Source organism: Mustela lutreola, chromosome 1 (genome assembly GCF_030435805.1).
Source record: "Mustela lutreola isolate mMusLut2 chromosome 1, mMusLut2.pri, whole genome shotgun sequence".
In the NCBI taxonomy this organism is placed as follows: Eukaryota; Metazoa; Chordata; class Mammalia; order Carnivora; family Mustelidae; genus Mustela; species Mustela lutreola.
In genome coordinates, this window is record NC_081290.1 from 24403301 (window position 1) to 24411066 (window position 7766).

A 7766-nucleotide genomic window follows, 5' to 3' on the forward strand; every position below is an offset into this window, starting at 1 on the left:
GGGGCAAGTGAGTTGTTACCTGCGTCAATTTCCCCCTTTCTTGAAGGAGGTCTTTGGGAAAGTGTTTGGTGTCCCACAGCCAAATGGTCTCATTTTCCTTTTACCGTGGGGGTCGGGGAGGGATCCCTTCACAATATGAAAAACTTAAGTTTGTATTTTTGAGCTTTTCAGTTTACAAAGCATGTTCACATGTACTAACTTCTCCTCCCAACCTCACAGCTGTCATCCTCGTGTTATGGATGCAGAAATGGGGACTCAGAGAGGTAGCAACCTGTTTCTAGTCACACAGCTAGTGAGCCCCCTACTCCTGCAGTCAAGCCTGGACTTGACCCTTCAGCAGCACCTACCACTCATTGGTGCCTCCTGTCTTAGTCTGCTAAGGCCACAGACTGGGGGCTTGTAAACAGAAATTTGTTTCTCACAGTTCTGGAGGTTGGAAGTCTGAGATCAGGGTCAAGTGAGGGCTGTCTTTGGGTTTGCATACCAATTGTTGTGTACTCACATGGTGGAAGAGGCCAGGGAGTTCAGTGGGGTCTCTTTTATAAAGCCACTACTTCCACCCATGTTGGCTCCACTCTCAGGATTTAATCACCTGCCAGTACCATCACATTGGGGATTAGGATTTCAACATATGAATTTTGGACTGATATAAACATTCAGATCATAGCACCTGCTATGCGCCACGTGCTTTACACATATTATCTGGACCCTTTCAACAAACCTGTAGAGAAGGCATCATTGTTGTGATACACAGATGACAAAGTCAAGGCATAGAGGGACTAAATGCTTTGGTTGGTGTCACATAGTCATTACGTTGCTAAGCGAGGCTTTGAAAGCATGACTGTCTTGACTCAAAACCCTACATCTTTCCGTTCTAATAATTATAATAGCTAACGATTAATGAGAACTTACTATTTTCTGGCCACTGTTGTAAGGGTTTTATTGATATTACCTCATTGAATGTTTATAACAAGACTGTGAGGTAGGTATTATTAACATCCCCATTTCACAGATGGACAAACCAAGGCATAAAGAGGATCAAGGGACTTACTAAAGGCCACACAGCGGGAGAGGGGTAGAACCAGGGTCTGAATTCAAGCAATTTAACTCTGGGAGTCACATTCTTGGAATACCACTATGTCCACATAAGCACTATCCTAGCTTGCCTACTGCAGGCTCAGGGGGATGGTTTAAAAAGGCTTTTGGAAAAACCCATTTCTTTATAGAGTCAATACTAACTTCTATGTGAGTTTCAGAGCCACCCCAACCCTCCAGGGTCTATTTTAGATCAGAAACGACTAGGCTCTTGCTCTTGAAAATGCCATTGCTGACTAGCAGCTTCCGCACCTACTTGGGAGCTTCTTAGAAATACAGAATCTCAGCACAAGCACTACCGAGCCAGAGTGTGCAGCATTAGCAAGATCCCCAGGTGATGCGGACACGTTCAAGTTGCAGAAGCACTGTTCTAAGCAGGAACTAAAGACTTTAAGGGCATCATTCTGAATCTCAACCACATTTTGGAATCCCTGGGAAGCTTTAAAAAGTACTGATGACTGGATCCCAGTCTCCAGAGAATCTGACTTATTTGCAGCCTGAACACTGGGAATTTTCAAAGCTCTCCAGTTGACTCCTAAGTGCAGCCAATGTTGAGCCACCACTGCTCTGTAATGCCTTGTTCTCAGCAATTCCCCAGGGTTCACCCACATCCCCACACCCAGACACCTGAATCTGACTTTAGGTTTGGAGGATCAGAGAAGTCATCACAGGAGCTATTCGACCATAGCTTATGATCACTATTATCTTCAGTAGAGCGGTAATTACCACAGAACTAGCACCGTTCAGACTCTACTGGCATGGAAAGCTTTCCCTATTCCCACCTCAATGATTTTTCTTCCTTTTCTTTCACTTACACATGAAATAACTTATCCTGAATGAAAAAGAGAAGGCTTCAGATGCGATGCTAATTACCCTGACCCTCTGTGTTGGCAAGATTTGCCATCCAATCACGAGGTCCAAGTGTTTTTCCTACTGCCCAGATGCAAGGCCTATGTGGCAAAGGATTTGATGGTAGAAGAAGAGCTGAGGTTTTGAAGTAGACGCCCACCATGTCCTTGAGGCGATTATGTCCAATCCTCTGTGCAAGAATCCAGATTGACGCTGACTTGTAGTAGAGCCGTGAGTTGTAATAAAAATGTAGAAATTTCCTCTCTAAGACAGGGAATATCTTTATGGTCATATTTTCACACACAACAGTAAGTTCCAGCAGGGCAGGGACTTTGTTATACTCTGTGGTATCCTTGATGTCGAGTACCTCACGTATGGTAGGTACTTTGTAAACATTTATTGAATGAACCACTGAGGAGATGACAATCATCAACACGATTTACTGACACTTTATAAACATTATCTTGCTTCATCCTATGACAATATTTTTTTTAAAGATTTTGTTTATTATTTGACAGAGAGAGATCACAAGTAGGCAGAGAGGCAGGCAGAGAGAGGGGGGAAGCAGGCTCCCCGCTGAACAGGGAGCCTGACGCGGGGCTCAATCCCAAGACCCTGGGATCATGACCTGAGCCGAAGGCAGAGGCTTAACCCACTGAGCCACCCAGGTGTCCCCATTCTACGACAATCTTAAAAGAATTTTGTTTATTTGCTTTTATTTCTTTTTCTTGTGATGAAATTTTTTTCATATTGTGATATGCTAGTCACCATGCAATACATCATTAGTTTTTTATGTAGGGTTCCAAGATTCATTGTTTACGTATAACACACAGTGCTCCACGCAATACGTGCCCTCCTTAATACCCACCACCAGGCTCACCCATCCCTTCACTACTCTCCCCTTCTAAAATCCTCAGTTTGTTTCTCGGAGTCCACAGTCTCTCATGGTTTGTCTCCCCCTTCGATTTCCCCCTCTTCATTGTTAATTTTCTTTTAATTAGTCACTGAAGTTAAATAATTTATCCATTGGTGGTTACTTTCTAGTGAGTGGCAAAACATGGATTAATTCATTCAATATTTATTTATTGAGTGCCAGACACTGTTCCAGGTATTTGGACTGTATTAGTGAACAAAACAGAAAAGATTCCTTTCTCTTTGTAAATTCAAGGGAGAGAAGCATACAATCAATAACCTAATAAATAAGTAAATTATATAAAATGTTAGAAGGTGTTAAGAGCTATGGCAAAAAAATTAAAGACATAAAGAAGATCAGGGCAAGCAATTAGGAGTATCAGAAAGGTTAAGGTAGTGGTGCGCAGTCTCAATGGTTAGTTTTATATGTCACCTTGGCTAGGTTATTGTACTCAGTTATGTAATCAAACACAAATCTGGGTATGAAGTTATTTTGTAGGTGTGGTTAACATACGCAATCAATTGACTTTAAGTAAAGGTGATCGTAATTGATAACATGGGTGGGTCTCACCCAATGAGTTGAAGACCTTAAACAAAATGAGGCTTCCAGAGAAGAAATTCTGCTCAAGCCTGCAGCCTTAACTCTTGCCTGCATCCCCGGCCTGCTCATCTGTACTGCACACTTTGGACTCCAGACAAGAAAGCAACACCAACTCCCGCTTGGGCTTCTAGCTTTCTGGCAAGACCTATGGGTTTTGGATGTGCCAGCCCCCGATTCCTTAAAATAAATCCCTGGAGAGCCCTGACTGATAGAGATAGTGAAAGCGGAGTGGTGCTTTAATAAATGCCTAAAAATGTAAATGTGGCTTTGGAATTGGGTTATGGCAGAGGCTAGAAGAATTTTAAGATATGTGATAGAAAAAGCCTAGGTTGTCTTGATAAGATGATTGGTAGAAATATAGACATTAAAGACAATTTTGGTGAAGACTCAGATAAGAAGTGGGGAGACTGCAGAGAAGCTTTTATCATCTTAAAGAACGCATATGCTGTCATACAGAATGTCTCTGTGGATGTGAATGTTAAAGGTACTTCTGGGGGGGTCTCAGCTGGAAATGATGAACATGTTACTGAATGTTGGATGAAAAGTGTTTCTTGTTATAAAGTGGCAGGAAACTTGCCTCAATTCCAGAGGCCAAAACTTTGGGCTATCATATTACTTTAGGGTAAATAAGATTGTGTGCAAACCTGGGCCAGCAAATTCTGCATGACTGACAGTTTTGTCCCTGCAATTAATAATTCAGGAAAAAAGTAGAGAAGGGAGGTCAGATGGGTTGGTGGTTAAACATTGTAATGGTTAGTTTTGAGTCCACTTGACTGGGCCACGAGGTGAGGGAATATTTGGTCAAACATCATTCTAGGTGTGTCTGTGAGGGTGTTTTGGGATGAGATTAACATTTAAATCAGTAGACTGAATAAAGCAGATTGCTTTCCTTAATGTGGTGGGCTTTATTCAATCAGTTGAAGGGATGAATTGACCAAAAAAGCTGACCCTCCCTCAGGTCAGAGAGAATTCGTTCTGCCTGACTGCGTTTGACCTGGACATTTGGATTCTTTTTCCTGCTTTGGACTTGGACTGAAACATTGGATCTCAAGCCTGTCAGTCAGCCTTGGATGATAACTACACTAATAGATACCCTGTTTCTCAGACCCTCAGACTTGGACTGGGACTCAACCATGGGCTCCTGGGCTGGAACTAAACCATGGGTTTTTGCTTCTTAACTCACCTTGTAAAGCTTGGGGCTTGCCTGCCTCCATAATTGTGTGAGCCGGGATTCCCTTTAATAAATCTCTTTACAAGCACACACACACATACACACATCGATGCACAGGTAGGCAGGCACACACACACACACACGCTCTATTGGTCCTGTTTCTCTAAAAAGACTGAGTAAAGACAACAACTGGCCCTTCAGCACAGATAGTTTGTGGATTCTCTTAGTTCTCCAATTTCAATGTGCAGAGGAACCTCCATTAAATATGGACCTCTGTTAAATAAAATAAATAATAATAATAAGTAATAATAAATAAAAATAGTAAATTTAAAAAATAATAAATAAATAAATAAATAAAACTGGAACCTCTGTTAAATATGCAGATTCTGACCCAGGAGGTCTGGGGTGCGGGGTGGAGATTCTGCATTTCTTTTTTTTTTCTTCTTCTTCTTTCTTTTCCCTTTTATTTTTCCAGTGTTCCAAGATTCATTGTTTATGCACCACACCCAGCTCTCCATGCAATACATGCCCTCCTTAATACCCACCACCAGGCTCACCTAACTCCCCACCCTCTCCTCTCCAAAACCCTCAGTTTGTTTGACATGCTCCTGGGTGATGTTGATGTTTCTTGTCCTTAGGTCGCTCTGAATGGCAAGGCTCCAGGTAACTTCTATTACCACAGACTGATTAATTAATGTCCTACCTTTCCACAGAATGGAATTTGGGAGCATGAGAAAATTAAGGTGACCTCTGAGGTCTTCTAAACCTGTCATTTCTGTGGGACTTTTACATATTTGTTCAATTTTTTTAAAGAACTTTAATATGGTAATTCAGGCATGGTCTCCATGCATATTATTTTCCATTTTTATCTGGAAACGTTGAGGCTAGATAACTCTACTTGAATCACCAAGTATTCTACGTTGGGATTATTGGAATGTATTTTTATATAGTTTGATTCAGACCAATGATTTTTTTAGGGAGACAAATTATTCAGACCTGATAAGCTATCACTCTAGTCAAGGCATCTGTCCTTTCAAAGTCAGGGGTTTCATTTAGCCATTGAAATGGCCACATTCTAGACTCCTGAACAGCTAGCAGACTTGATCTTACTTAAAGCAGAGAATATAAAGACCCAGAAGGAAGTGTAGACAAAAGGTGACCAATAAAATACTTTAAAATATATCTGTATGTATAGGAGTGGAGGGGGTTGTCACTCTTGCTGTAGGTTCTAATTATGGAATTTGCAATTAAAAAGACCAGAAACTGGCCTTCATAACATAAAGGGGCAGGAAGCAGGAATGGTGCTGTTGGAGCTTATGCTTCAGAGAAGAGAAGTGCTTGACAGTGGCTGTAGCCACAAGACCTGGCCACTGTCAGGATCAGAGCAGGCCAGGGGAGGAGGCAGAGAAAATAAACACTCTACCTCTCTTCTAGCTTCCAGTCTCCATACTGGTGCCTCCTACTGGCCAAGCCAACCAGCAGCCGGATGGCAAGTGACCCTGAGTTTTGTCCTCTGTGGACAGAAATCTCCTGGGGCACAGAACCAGGCAGGAAATGGGTGGAGAAGGGGTTCAGAGAGGCACCTGGAGAATAACAAGCACAGATCCCATATTCTATAAACTGACCCCCTCATTCTTGGGCTTCTCATAAACTTCATACACACATACACACCTGAAACTCCTGCCAGGCACTTATACATCCCATTGTTTGGGGATCAAAGGAGACACTGTGGAGGAGTTGTTACCTTTGAGTTGGTTCAATCCAAGATAACTTTGTGGAGGCAGTGGCTTTGAGGTGAGCTCATATAGACCTGAGAGATATGAGTTGGGGGAAAAGACATTCAAGACAGAGAAAGAATGTGGAGAGGGATGCTAAGAAATGAGTGCTGAACAAGCCTGTTGGAAGGTGACTACAGGTCCTGATTTGAACGTTATGGAGGGAGCAATGGCTCTTGAATATAAGAGTGACACATGGAGAGAAGATTAATCATCATCATCATCATCATTATCATCATCATAATACCTGTGTATTGGGTAAATTAGAGATAAAGTCATCTTTGATAGTGACTTTTCACATACATCCTGTCATTTATGCCTCACAACACTGATGGGGATGGTAACATCATCATCTTCATCACTGTATAGAAGGAAAAAATGAGGGATGGAGGAAATGGCTTTGTCAAGTGTGGTAGACTATGTTATTGTTCAAAACTATATTTTGTCTTTCCCCATGGAGTTTCTCTTTATTGGGTCCTCCCTACCAGATAACTTTCTGATTATACATGTGCCATTGACATCAAGTTTGGTTACATGATTTTCTTCGAGCAATAAAATGTGAATGGAAGTGATCCTCACCGCGTCTAAGAAGAACCTTGAATATCCATTTTACTTGTTCCTCTCAGTAGAGGATACTTTGTCAGTTCAGATCCCAGCATGAAGAGGAACTGAACAGATCTATGGCAGTTACCGACCATGTGCATGTAATAAGAACATGAAATCTTTGCTCTGATACTGCAAGCCATTGAGAAATGGGGCCATTTGTTAATGCAACCTAACCTAGCCTGTCCTGATTGATAAACCAAAGACAGGAGTTTCCTCCTAGTTGCTGTTTGGAATATTCATCTTTAGTTTTCACTGTACTTGACCTCCCTGTCATATTTAGTACTTGATCAGCCCTTCCTTTGTGAGATATTTATTTTCCTGTGGCTTCTACCGGACTATGCCTGTTACCTCTTGAATCCCCCTGAGGTACCTCTGCCTTGGTTTTTTTTTTTTGGTTGTCACCAAAGTTCTAGCCTTGGATCATCTTATCTAATACATATTCTTTGGGCACCTACTTTCACAATCCTGGTTTCATCAGTAAATTGTATCTATGAGAATTGGGGTAGGAAGCAGGAGCACATGTCACTTTATAGCTTTGATATCAGAGCCATGGAGGAATATCAAATCATATCTAAGGGAAAGAGGGAGAGGGGACAGAAGAGCATTTTACTGGCTCATCAGAAAAGAAGCCCAAGGTGAACGGAGCTAGCTGTGGAACCAAATGAGGATGAAGAGTCGAGAAAGATGACAGTGACTTTATACACCCTCTCAGTATGTCTGAGCTTCTGCTGAAGCACGGCTCTTTGGAGTTTTGGAA